Here is a 13050-nt window from a genome sequence, read left to right on the forward strand (position 1 = left end):
ATGAAGAATACCAGAAATTGTCAAGGCCACTGTGTACCCATCTTAAAACATTTGGGGCTTGCAGGTAAGGAATTGCCAAGCTTTCTTACCACCCATACTGGTGTAGGAAGGTGGTATATGCCTCAATCATGGCTGCTTCTGTTTTCTTGCTCAATTTTGCTGTTGGATACTTTCATGAAACCATTTTTTGCTCATGACTCTTTTTCTTGTGGTTACTTTTGCATCAGTTTCACTCTTCTTAGATACTGCTACGAAAATCAAAATACCAACATTTTCTGCAGACCAATCTCATGTAGCCTGACAGGATATCATAATTCATTGTCATTCCTGCCCAAGTGTTCTTGAGGGAACTTCAGGCTCTTTTTTGATTAGTATTCTAGCCCATAATTGCCCAAGGCTTATGCTTTGCTCTCTCCTCTGTTGTCTTCTGTCCCTCCAGATTAGGTAAGTAGATGACTTCTCTGAGCTGTGTCTAACTGGATTCTAAGAGGGCCTTGGATGAAGCCCTCAGATATTCCTTCTCGTGTGGATGACCCTTGTTGCAAGTAACACAAAATTCAGTGTTAGTATTTGTTTTATTCTGAAACTAGTTTCCTGGTGGATTTTGGTTTTGTTGTATAAACTTTTCCAACAAGAGCTTTTTGACCACTTCTGTCTAATCTCCAGTCATTGGTGCTACTTGAAGCAGAAATTGAATACTGAGGGCTGATGAAATGTTAGTGTTAAAAGATGTTGTAAGCCACATCAAAAACAGCTTACAAGTAAAAGGGCTTTGTTCTTAAACCAGTTTTTAAATATGTAGAAACAGAACAGTGTGTCTGGATCGTCATCAAGTTAATTTACAAACAGACGTGCCCCAGCATATCCCAGATACAGTGACACAAACACCTGGATATCTGATGGTAAGTTACAGTTATTGCTTTTTCCCTTGGTTTGGTGTACCAGGAACACATCTTAAATACTTCCTTAGCATATTACCTTCATGTTAATGTAGTACATATCCCACATCTCTTGGGTATTTGGGAGATTTTTAGCTTTTTTAGTTTCTCTGTTGCTTAAGTGTGTGTCAGATTTTCCCTTAATCCTAAAATTGTTTTGTAGTGGTTCTGAGTTTACCTTAGGTTTTCTCCTGCATTGGAGCCTCATGTTCTATGGGAAGAGGGCATTTGTTCTGTTTATTCCTTTCCTCTATCAATTTAGAACATAAACCAAAATAGGCAAAGATTAAAGGTCCTGTAAATGTCATTATTTTTGTAGTAGAGCAAACACAATCCTCTGGAGTGAAGAAACATTGCAGTGGAAGATCATGCCTGTTTAACAAGAGTTGAAGGGAGGATTTTTCCTTCTCTGCCACGTTGATGCAGACTTCCTGAAAAATGAGTATATTCTGGCCTTGTCAATTGAACCAAATATTTTCTCTATTTGCACTGTCCATAGACATGGGATATAAATTCTCTCTTCTAGATGGAGCAGTTGCTTCCTACTAAGGTGTCATTGTGGTGTTGAAAACAGTTTTGATAGAATCCTGTTACATTCAGACTGCCATTTTTAGTAGTTAAATAGTCATGAAACCTTCCTGGTTACTGGTTTGACTTTGCTATAGTGGCTCTTCACATCTCAGTAACAATTTGTATGTCAAAACTCCCTTCACTTGGCTTTTCAGTCCCTACTTTACTAGATAGTCTTCCTGTACAGCAGTACTGTAGAGTCTGTCTCATCTCCACCTTGGATAATGATTGCTGAGGACAGGGTTGTAGACACTGGTGCTTCCTTTCAAGGTTAGTGCTTGGATCTGAGAACTGCTGGGTGCTTTCCTTTTTGGATGAGCTGCTTACACTTTCTTCCTGTCCTGTCTTTTGCTAGAATTCAGGTGTGCTCAAGTCATGCAATCAATGGGTGTTCCCCATTCCCAAAAATCATAGGTTGTGAGAATAGACAATAAAAACTGGGTGGATTCCTTGGTGTCACTCCATTTCTGCCTAATAAATAAGCTTTTGTTGGCAGCTGGTAGTTGAAACTCGTTGATAACCTATAGATACAGTCTGAGTGCTTGAAACCTGGACAGATTTCATAATACTCCTGTTATAAACTTGTACTTCCCTTTTGTGCACTCAAGACAGCAGTTGTGGCCTCTTTCCTCATCTAGTTCTGCTTCTGCTGACTGCAGAGCCTGGATATATGTCTTACAAATCAGTTGTCAATTGGATAAGTGTTCACTGTCTCTTTTGTTTAGAACTCGGTATCATGTTGCTTTCCTTTAAGAATCTCTAGTTGCACTGTGAGAGTTTTAGGGTTTTAGTAAGTGGAAATTCTGGTCTTCTTTTCTGTCTGGCCTCATACACTCAGCTGTATCTCAGTACTTGTGCCTAGCATGAGCCTTTGGATGAAATGCACCCAGCATTTTGTGAATTGGTGTTCTTGATAGCTTATGTCAAGCATTTTCCGTGCAAAAAGAGGGAAGGCGTCACGCTTCCCCAGTCAGTTCTTCTAAATCTCATTGTAAGGTTGGAGAACACTTAAAATTAAGCTTGGATGATGTGAAATGCCTTAGTGGTTAGTAGCTTGACAGGTAATACTGTAGTTCACTAGTGTTCATTTAAGTGGAATACCACCAAGACCTAATGGATCTTGCTCTATAAACCTCTGTCCAGTCTGGACTGGGCTATGGACAGTTACCATTCATAAGGATTCATTCATTCAGGATTATTCCTAATCTTTGGAGTAATAAGAGGTCATCATCTTCTGAAATGCATGTGTACAGCAGTATTTGTCATCTCTTTAGGCTGGAAAGAGGTAGGTCACCTTCAACATGAAAACGTCTCATTAACTTAAGAAACCATCAGTTGTCTTTATAACGTATTTTATGCTTTCAGATTCTGCCTCTCCACGTTGTAAATGCAACAAACTACTTTCGTCGAAGAGTAGATCAGCAGAAGAAGCTGGCATTTCATGGTTTATGTCAGAAAACAGTTGTTCACAGGTAAAAATGTGGATTTGTTTTGGTTTAAATTATTCATGTGCTCTTTTTAATACAAAGTAGTTTAGAACTTTTACTGCTAAGTTAAAATTAACCCACCATGAAAACTAGCAAAAAAATCTCTGCTGTACAAATTGTCGTTTAAAAAGCTCTCCCATGCTGCCTGTGCTGAAGGGAAGCCAGAATGGCTCCACATACACACCACTGAACATTGTGCTGTGAAAGTTTAATCTTTTTTAGACACAAGTAGGTGAAGAAACTTTACAACTATAATAATTCTTTGTTTCCTCTCCAACTCTGAAGGGCTCAGGTGCTAGATATTTCCCCAAAAGAGAAGGAAAATATGTTCTGTAGTGTCAAAATTAACTATATAGATGAAGGCAGAACATGTCAAGTCCAAAGTTACCAGCTGCTTCACTCACCTGCCAAGTTTCAGTGTCTGCCACCTCAGGCTGGGGACTTTGTAGAGTGACACCCATTGGTAATGAACTGGAGTGGAACCCAAAGGTAATATTTATCAGATTTTCAATGGTATGTTCTTTTATTGCTCTTTGTGTGTTATTTTCTGTAAGAAAGCAGTAATGAACTGCAAACTTAGTTTTCAAATTTAACTCCTCATTAGTATTGACAAGAAATATCTACTATTGGCCAGATTCTGAGAAGTCAGCTTTCTTGGTTTGTTTTCCTGCAAAATCAAGTGAGATTTATGGGATTTTTTTTCTTCAATTCTTCTGAATTCAGTATCTTCTTCCAGAAAACGTTACTGCTGCTTTTGCATCTGTGGGGATTCAACGGGGGAAGGGTAGCCTCTGTAAATGAAACTGTGTTTGAGTACTGTCCCATTCAGGAAGCTCCTTCCTTAATGAGTAACAAAATCTGGTTTTATTTGTTTAATACTCGTGTCATGTTTAAGCTTGGAAGATTTGTTTCATTACAGTTATTGTAAAGTTATGTTGGAATTCACCTCAAGTGCAGTGACTTTTTTTCCTTAGATAACTAATTCTATTCATCAAACACTTAAAGGAGAACTACACAAAGTAAAAGTAGTACTGACCTTGGGAAACACAACTGGGATTGACCCAATTGGAGGTATAGTATTGTAGCATTACAAAATATTTGTATCTAAACTCCTTTACCAAGAGCACCTGTTCTTTTCTTTGCTTCTGTCCGTTCCAAGTTCAATTTGATTCCACACGGTATTCAGGTAATACTGTTGGATAATTTACTGTGGTGGTGTCTGACCACTGGAACAGGTTTCTCAGAGACTGTAGAGTCTCTGTCCTTGGAAATAAGCAGAAGCAACCAGCATGTGGTCCTGGGCACATGATTCTAGGTGTCCCTGCTTGAGCAGGGAGTTTGGATGAAATTATCTCCAGAGGGCCATTCCAGCCACAGCCATTCTGTGGTAAACTGAGATAACTTCTCATGGCAATAATCTCAGGCATGGGATGAAATTGTTTTAATTATTGGTTTTCTCAGAGTCAACTCTTCAGGTTTTCCTGAAAAGAAAATATTAGTCAGTGCCATGTTTGTATTGTTCTGTCAGTTCCCTGGCCTGTAATAAAGCACTGGCAAATATTCTTCTGGGTAAGACTGACTAGAAGGTAACAGCCCTCCATGCAGTGAGTGTTTCCTCTCAGCATTCTCCTATTCTCCCAAAACCTTGTTGGTAGGAGATTCACTTAGAGGTGAGTTTTGCTTAAAGAGTTGGTTATTTTTTAATTGTCTGGACAAGTTCATCAGAAAGGCCACCCCTCCATCTCAGGATCGTGACGTGCCTCTTGTGGCTGCTTGGTCCTGTCCAAGAGTACAGTTAGTTAGTGTTTTATAATGTGTGATGCTGTTTTCCATCTGACCATTCAGTCAATTTCAGATGAAAAATAAAATGGAAACGGGGAATTACTGGAAGTAATTCTCTTTAGCAGCTTCCTTTCCTATATGGCACATCTCAGCCTTTTTCTGATTGCTATGCTATTGTTTAGAGTTTTTCTAACTGTGTCCCCCCAGCAGTTTTCTTCTTCTATTTTGGTCTAGGAAGTTATTCTGTGTGGTGTGTATTTCAGTTGTAACTTGTGTAATCAGGGCTCAGATTGTTTACTTGGTTGCTCTCTTGGTTGTGTTCCATGGAGTTAACTACGAGTTCCTTACGACACTATTATGATGAAAAAGATGGCAATATCTGGAGAAGAATTAAACATGGGAACGTGCCTGTTGGGACATTGGGAGAAAACCAATTACTTACAGGTATCAATAAATGGGTACATGTTTACAGTTTCACTTAGAGCAGCTTAGAGTTAGAGAGAGACTACTGATGAGTTGTGGTTTCAACTTGATGTGTTTTGTTATCCAAGGTCCGGGTTACCAGGCTTCCAGACTTGAAGATGTCAGTTAACGAATACGACGTTCAATCTGAGGTTTTGCCTACAGGTCTGGGAACTGACAATGCAGAACATAGAACACAACTTCAGAAGCTGTGCAGCCACATGAACATATTGGACATGCAGAAAACTTGGAGCCCTTGTAAGAGTTTACAAGGTCTTTTGAGCATACACTTTATGAAAAAAGAATGCTACAATTAAGGAGATGTTTTCATGATTGATATTACTGACTGTGTGTTTCGTTTGAACACAGAAACAATAGTGTTTGTAATATGTCTGCATTCCTGTGACTGTCTGTAGTGGGTCTGGGACGGTAGTGATTTTCCACAGCAGCTCCTGCAGTGCTGTGCTTACTGTTGATATCAATATTATGACTACCGCTTGCACAGCATCAGGGCTGTCCCTCCAGCATTCCTTCCCCCACCTTCACCATTAGCTATGAGTGGGCATGATCTTGGGAGGGACTATGGCCAGGACAGCTGACCCAGGCTGACCAAGGAGATATTCCATACCATATGACGTCAGCTCAGTATTATAAACTGGGGGAGAGGAGCAGGAAGGGGAGGCGAGATGCATTTCTGGCCTTCCCAAAGCAACCGCTACGCGTACCGCAGCCCTGCTTCTCGGGAGGTGGCCGGACATCGCTGCTGATGGGAAGTGGAGAGGAACAGCTTTATCTGCTTCTGCTTTGCTTCCCGTGCGCGGCTTTGCTGCTTCTTTATTAAACTGCTTTTATCTCAACCCACGAGACTCCCATCTTATTTTCTCCCCTTCCCTGGCTTGCTGAGGAGGTGGGGGACCAAGTGGTGTGGTGGGCACCTGGCATCCAGCCAGGCTCAAACTACCACACCTACTTACCACTGTAGTTGTGGTCTGTGTACCTGCTTTCTTGTAGTGCCCAGACGCAGTTGCGTAACTTGTACCAGCAGCCTGTATTTTTCCAATGGGAGCTAAGCAGGCCAAGTGCATGGGATTGGAGATAACTGCCACAGGAAAGCAGCTGGAAATGTGACACAGTGCTGGCTGATAGACTACATGGGGACCTACTTACCACTGTAGTTGGGGTCTGTGTACCTGCTTTCTTGTAGTGTCCACACGCAGTGGCGTAACTTCTACTGGCAGCCTGTGTGTTTTCAATGGGAGCTGAGCAGGCCAAGTGCATGGGATTGGAGATAAGTCCCACAGGAAAGCAGCTGCAAATGTGACACAGTGCAAGATGATAGACTGCAATGGGACCTACTTACCACTATAGGTGGAGTCTGCCTTCCTGCTTTCTTGTAGCTCCCATACTCAGTGGTAGAACTTAACCGACAACATGTATTTTTTCAATGGGAGCTGAGGAGAAAAAGTGTGGTATCTAAGGTAGCTGCCACAGGAAAGCAGCTGCAAATGTCACACTGTGCTGGCTGATAGACTGCATGGGGACCTACTTACTACTGTAGCTGGGGTCTGCCTTCCTGCTTTCTTGTAACTCCCATACGCAGTGGTATAACTTCCACCGACAACATCTATTTTTTCAATGGGAGCTGAGCAGTCCAAGTGAGTGGGATTGAAGATAGCTCCCACACAAAAGCAGCTGCAAATGTGACACAGTGCTGGCTGATAGACATGGGGACATCACAGCACACGTGGACACTGCAACAGGGTTCAGTGACATTGCCACACTTGTGGCAATTGCAGAGAGACTGTGTGACATCACAGCTTATCTGGGCACTGCTACAGTGCTGTGTGACGTCACAGCAGACATGGGCACGGCAACAGTGCTCTATAACATCACATCACATCTGGACGCTGCAACAGTGCTCTGTGACATCACAGCACATGTGGGAACTGCATCCAGGCTGTGTGACATCATAGAATCCTAGAATGGTAGGGGTTGGAACGGACCATTAGAGATCATCTAGACCAACCCCCTCCCCCACAATCAAGTTCACTTAGGTCAGGTCGCACAGGAACTTGTCCAGACTTGTGCTGAATCCTCCAAGAAAGGAGACTCCACAAGCCCTCTGGGCAGCCTGCTCCTGTTCTTTCTGTTCCACGGACGTTTGACATCACAGCACATCTGAACACTGCAACAGTGCTCTGTGACATCACAGGATGTGTGGGCCCTGTAACAGTGCTCTGTGACATCACAGCACTCCAGGGCACTGCAAGAGTGTTCTGTGACATCACAGCACAAATGGACATTGTTACAGTGCTCTGTGACCTGACAGCACATCTGGGTACTACAAGAGTGCTCTGTGACATCACAGCACAGATGTGCACTGTTACAGTGCACTGTGACATTACATCTGAGTACTCAATCACTGCTCTTACATATATCAGCAACACTGGGCTCTACAACAATGCTCTGTGACATCACAGCACATGTGTGACATGACAGCACATCTGGGCACTTCAATAGTGCTCTGAGACTTCACATAGTATCTGGGCACTGAAAAGACACTCTGGCATCACAGCAGACGTGGGTACTGCAGCAGTGCTCTGAAACATATCACAAGAGGACATTGCTACAGTGCTCTGTGATATCACAGCACATCTGGGAACTGCAACAGGGCTGTGTGACATTGCAGCACATCTGGGCAGTGCTACACTGCTCTGTGACATCATAGCATATCTAGGCACTGGAACGGGGCTGTGTGACATCACAGAACATCTGGACACTGCAACAAGTGTTTGACATCACATCACATCCAGACACTGTCGTGGGGTTCTGTGATGTCACATCACCACTGGACACTGTCACAGTGCTCTGTGACATCACAGCAGATGTGGGTACTCAATCACTGCTCTGATCTATAACAGCACATCTGGGCACTGCAACAGGGCTATATGACATCACTGCACATGTGGGCACTGCACCAGTTTCCTGTGAAATCATAGGACATCTGGGCACTGATATGTGTGATATCCAAGATCATTTGGGCATTGCAGAGAGACTCTGTGACACCACTGCACTTCTGAGTGCTGCAACAGTTCTCTGTGACATCACGTATGGGTTCTGTGATGTCACATCACCACTGGGCACTGCAACAGTGCTCTGTGACATAACAAGACATCTGGGAACTCAATCACTGCTCTGATATATAACAGCGTATTTGGGCACTGCAACAGTGCTGTGTGACATCACAGGATGTCTGGACACTGCAACAGGTCTGTGACATCACAGCACATGTGGGCACTGCAACAGTGCTGTGTGACATCACAGCACATGTGGGCACTTCAACAGTTTCCTCTGAAATGACAGGACACCTGGGCACTGACGTGTGACATCCAAGATCACTTGGGCATTGCAGAGAGACTCTGTGACACCACAGCACTTCTGAGTGCTGAAACAGTTCTCTGTGACATCACATCTGGGAAGTGCAACAGGTCTGTAAACCTGGCTGTGTGACATCACAGCACATCTGGGAACTGCAGTGAGACTCTCTTACATACAGCACATCTGGGCACTGCAACAGGGCTCTGTGACATCACAGCACATGTGGGTACTGCAACAGGAGTCAGTGACATTGCAGCACATTTGGGAATTGCAGAGAGGCTGCGTGACATCACAACTCATCTGGGTACTGCTACAATGCTCTGTGACATCACAGCAGACGTGGGCACTGCAACAGTTCTCTATAACATCACATCAACTCTGGACGCTGCAACAGTGCTCTGTGACATCACAGTACATCTTGGTACTGCATCCAGGCTGTGTGACATCATAGAATCCTAGAATGGTAGGGGTTGGAACGGACCATTAGAGATCATCTAGACCAACCCTCTCCCCCACAATCAAGTTCATATACTGCACTTCGGAGTCTGTTCAGGGTTTTTTCCAAGAGGAAGTAAATACTTATACACATCTTGTTTTCCCATCACATGCATGTTTGGATTTGGTTCAGGAACCTCATAGGCTTTTCCATACATACTTACTGACATTCCACTTCGAGCTTTCACTCTTATTTTTGTAGCAATGCAAGTGGAAGTGCCTGAAGCCATTTCAATTTAGCGTCCTGACAGATTTTTCTAATCTCTCTTTTTAGGGTCTGATTCATTCTTTCCACTTTTCCACTCAATTGCTGTCTCCAAGGGGCATGTAAATCCCAGGAAATTCCTAGGACTTTGCTTACCTCTTGTACCACATTGGCCATGAGATGTGGTCCTCTGTCTGAAGATATTCCAAATGGAACTCCAAACCTTGGAATAATTTCTTGCAGGAGCCATTTAACTGTTTCCGTAGCCTGATTGGTGCGTCAGGGAAAGACTTCTGGCCATCCTGAAAAGGTGTCAACCCCAACCAACACATATTTATATCCATTGCATTTAGGTAATTCTGTAAAATCAATTTGCCAATAATCTCCTGGTTCCACTCCAGTTTTTATTTTGCCCATCTGTGCCCTTTTTTTTACTATTGGATTGTTCTTTAAACAAATTTCACATTTCACAATTACTCATTTGGCCATTTCCAACATTTGTATTGATATCACACTTTTCAGAAGCTGAGTCATAGCTTCTGCACCCCAATGACACTCCCTGTGCTTTGTTTGCAAAACCTCTCTCATGACTAAGGGAGGCAATACTACCTGACCTAAGGGAGGCAATACTACCTGACCTGTACTTGTCGTCCACCACCCTTCTGAATTTTTCTCTGCATTTAGTAACTCAGACAATTTCTCATCCTCCCCGGAATATTTTGGTGGCTCCTTAGGAAGCGCTACTGTTCTGGTGGGGATGATTGCCATTTGTGAGACTGTGTGTTGTGCTATTTTACTCTCCTTGAGTTCCCTGTCTGATGTACTTTACAGTGCATGATTGCTGCTTGAACTGGTTCCTGCACTGCCACTAACAGTTGCAAGATTTCCTTTTGATGCTTATTGTTTGTTCCCTGGGAAGACAGTCGTCCTCTTTCTTTCCACAGGGTGCCATGGACCTGACTACTCCAAAAGCATATTTTGAATCAGTCCAAATACTAACTCGTTTTCCTTTACTGAATTCCAAAGCACTTCTCAATGCAATCAGTTCTGCCTTCTGTGCAGAAGTTGTGCTTGACAATGCATTTGCTTCTATTATCATGTTTTCGGTTGTTACCACAAATCCTGCATGGCGAGTTCCATTCATGACAAAGCTGCTGCCACCTGTGAACAGTTCCCATTCCGGGTTTTCAAGAGGATCATCCTTCAGGTCCTCTCTGCTGGAATATGTATGTTCAATGGTTGCAATGCAGTCATGTTCCAGTTGTTGCTCTTCCTGTGAAGTGCTCAGAAACACTGCAGGATTTAGAAGGTGAGTTGTTTTCAACACCACATCATCCTGCTCAGTGAGAATTACCTGGTATTTCATCATTTGGCTCGGGGATAACCAATGTCCCCCCTTTTGCTCCGAGACTGTGGTTACCATATGTGGGACATAGACTGTAACAGTCCTTCCCAAGGTCATCTTTCTTGCTTCTTGGATCAGTGTGACAGTGGCAGCTACTGCTTGCAGGCAAGAAGGTCATCCCTTGCTCGCCAAGTCCAGTTGTTTGGAAAAATATCCCACCAGTCTCTTCCAGCTTCCTAGTTTCTGTGTCAGAACTCCTAGAGACAAATGCTGGTTTTCATGAACAAATAACTGAAAGTCTTTGGCTCAATCTGGCAAGTCTAAGGCTGGCGCTGTCAGCAGAGCTATTTTAAGCTTCCGGAAAGCTTCCTGCTGTTCTTTGCCCCATGTAAAAGGGTAGATTTTTGGGCTTCATATAATGGTTTGACTATAAGACCATAATCCATGATCCAGAGCCTGCACCATCCTGTCATTCCCAAAAATGCCCGTAACTCATGCACAGTGTGTGGCTCCAGAATAGCACAAATCACTTCCTTTCCATTTGTGCCCAGCCTCCGTTCTCCTTTTGAAATTTCAAGGCCCAAATAGATCACTGTTTGGCTGCTATTTGAGCTTTTTCTTTTGATACCTTGTACCCGTTTAATCCCCAAAAGTTTAAAAGTTCAATGGTTACCTGTATCCAGGCTGACCTTTCCCTTGTGGCAATTAGGGTGTCATCCACATATTGGAGAAGCAGATGCTCTGGTCTCAGTTTCACTGTCGTTTCATTAGTCCAGAGTTCCAGTTCTTTTGCCAGTTGTCTTCCAAAGATAGTCGGGCTGTTCTTGAATCCTTGGGGTAGCCGTGTCCATGTTGACTGCACCTTGCATCCTGTTTGGGGGCTTTCCCACTCAAAAGCAAATAGTTTACGACTTTCCTTTTCCAAAGGGATACAAAAGAAAGTATCTTTTAAATCAAGCACTGTAAACCACTGATCATTTTCTCTCAGAGCTGTGAGTAAGGTATATAGATTTGCTACAACTGGATGTGTATCTTTCACAATCTGATTTATGGGCCTTAAGTCCTGAACTAACCTATACTCTCCATTCAATTTCCGTACTGGTAAAATAGGTGTGTTATCCTCTGACTGACATTCTTCTAGAATTTGATATTTCAGAAATTTCTCAATTGGTACTTTTAATCCTTGTTTTGCCTCAGGTTTTATTGGGTATTGTCTCACCCTGACTGATTTTACTTTTTTTTTTATTTCAATTTTTACTGGTTGTGTCAATTGTGATTTTCCTGGAATCTCAGTTTCCCACACCATTGGGATCGCTGCATTCTCCACTTCTGGAGGTAATTCTAGCACCTTTAGTTTTTCTTTTATCATCAATATTTGTCCTGTCTTTGATGCAAATATTTTTAGTAACAAGTCTCCCTTTTCAAAGACAATTTGTGCATTTAATTTAGGCAACAAGTCCCTCCCCATCAGGGGTATGGGACATTCTGGAACATACAAAAATTCATATGTTATCACTTTATTGCCAAATTGCAAATTTAAGGGTTGCAAAAATGGACCATTTTCCTCTTTCCCTGTGGTTGCCACAATATTTGCAGTTTTAGTTCCTTTTGTGCCTCTACATGTATTTAAAACTGAATGCATTACTCCCATGTTTATATTGGGTTCTGTTCTCTGTTGGGTTTTTTTTTCCTTTTTTTTGGTGGGGTTTTTTTCCTCTTTTGTTTTTTTTTTATCTTTCCAACTTTATCTGGATGCTCCTTATAGTATTGATCAGTTGATTTTTTCTCAGAGAATTAAATCAGAAGGTGAGAAAGGCACTTTCATGTGTACTGGCTCACCCTGCCCAACCCCTTGCCTTAATGGGGCAATTATATGCTGTTTGACTTTAGAATTTAAGGGGATCTTTAAGGTGGTTATTAAATGAGTACAGCATTGAGTGCTCATGGACACCAATGAGGAAGATTCCGTGTCAGAGTCCTCATTTTTCCACATTACTATTATCTGAACAGGGCTGGGAGCCCTCCCTAGAACCAGCCCTCCAGGATGTATCCTTGTCAGGTTGCTGGGTCCCTGTTCAGGTTCATGTTGGGGAGCGGGTAAGTGAGAGAGGGTGTATATATTGGAACAGATCTTCCCCCTTAAGGGTCAAATGTTTAAGACACATTTTTGCTGCAGTGCATGGGGAGCAATGGTTTTGAACCTTTTGTTTTTCTACTGTGAGTGACATTACCCAATTTGTTCATTCAGATTAAGGTCCTCTGGAGAGCCTGTTCCAGTGCTTCACCTTCCTCTTCCGCGGACGTTTGACATCACAGCACATCTGAACACTGCAACAGTGCTCTGTGACATCACAGGATGTGTGGGCCCTGTAACAGGGCTCTGTGACA

At 42.8% G+C, this 13050-nt stretch overlaps 1 long non-coding RNA gene across 1 annotated transcript; it reads left to right on the forward strand.

The window, feature by feature from the left end:
• Positions 1–3319: 3319 nt before the first annotated feature.
• On the forward strand, positions 3320–5194 carry LOC133629532 (uncharacterized). Its single transcript, XR_009821060.1, has 3 exons — positions 3320–3484; positions 3970–4066; positions 5107–5194. It is a non-coding gene; the product is annotated as an uncharacterized LOC133629532 (long non-coding RNA).
• Positions 5195–13050: the final 7856 nt, after the last annotated feature.

The sequence above is a fragment of the Colius striatus genome, unplaced genomic scaffold, assembly GCF_028858725.1.
Source record: "Colius striatus isolate bColStr4 unplaced genomic scaffold, bColStr4.1.hap1 scaffold_59, whole genome shotgun sequence".
Taxonomy (NCBI): Eukaryota; Metazoa; Chordata; class Aves; order Coliiformes; family Coliidae; genus Colius; species Colius striatus.